The sequence below is a fragment of the Limulus polyphemus genome, unplaced genomic scaffold, assembly GCF_000517525.1.
Source record: "Limulus polyphemus unplaced genomic scaffold, Limulus_polyphemus-2.1.2 Scaffold9295, whole genome shotgun sequence".
Taxonomy (NCBI): Eukaryota; Metazoa; Arthropoda; class Merostomata; order Xiphosura; family Limulidae; genus Limulus; species Limulus polyphemus.
Genome location: NW_013674905.1, coordinates 16,516 through 17,599, shown reverse-complemented (window position 1 = coordinate 17,599; position 1,084 = coordinate 16,516).

Sequence of the window (1,084 nt, the reverse complement as noted above, 5' to 3'; positions counted from 1 at the left end):
AACAAGCTCTTTGAATATTCGAAAAAATAGGAATACAATTATAGACTAAATCAGGGATAATATCATTAAGTACAGTAGTATTTAATAGTAGGGATCGTGATGAAACAAATTGACAGCCATAGAAATTGCCCGTTTAAAACCACCTTTAAGATGTCTGAATATTAACAATAATTATTTCACAGTATTGGCAGAGCAAAACTAAAGCTTATTTTCCTTATAAAGCCGCCTAAATCGCTATACGTGTTTATGGAGTGAATCAAAATTTCACTATTTCAACGAATTTTCATTTAAGTAAGTAAGTATATAAGTGACTTTTCTGGAGAAGCGTACAGAGAAAATGAAGAACCTTATTGCTATAATTCTGTCACAGAACTCTTCCGTCTAGAGTCTCAATGATTCCTTTCTTCTACCGAAAAAGATACTAGTATACATATATATAAAACGGCCAAAGCGCTACTTTGGGCAGATAATTAGATTTGATGATAGATTGGTAATGATGAGTAATAAAATTGAATCGAGTATACTCGCTCCCCAAGCTTGGTATTGCTGGCGCTCAAAAATATAACTAATAAAAAGGAAACAAACAAGATTAAAATAATTACAATGATCTGCCAAAGTAGGGATAAACAGTTCTAAATTTTAAGTATCCCAGTTTTTGAGTTTTGACTTTTTGTTTCAATACTTTTTGTAGTATTAAAACTTTCTATATTACTATAGCTAGCTTAGATTTTATTTTGAGAAGCATTTACCATCATATGAGGGACCATAAGCTTGTTCTCAAGTGAACGTTTGATAACCACGAATATAGTGTTCGATTCTCTGTATTGCAGTTTCTCTGTTCTTGATGATGGCTGTTTACTGGGGCGTTGGGTTATTGTTTACCATCGTGGACGTTACAGGGGCTCCTACTTTTCTTCTGCGGTACAAAGTTCAAGATCTTTCCGCAAGAGCTTATCCTGTAAGTTAAACTTTAGCTTGAAAATAGTGCAGTAAAATTTAATCGTTCATTATGTAATAAGCTTCAAAACTAATGATAGTTGTAGCGAAATATGAGAGATCACTTACTCAGCAATATCTTAGTAGG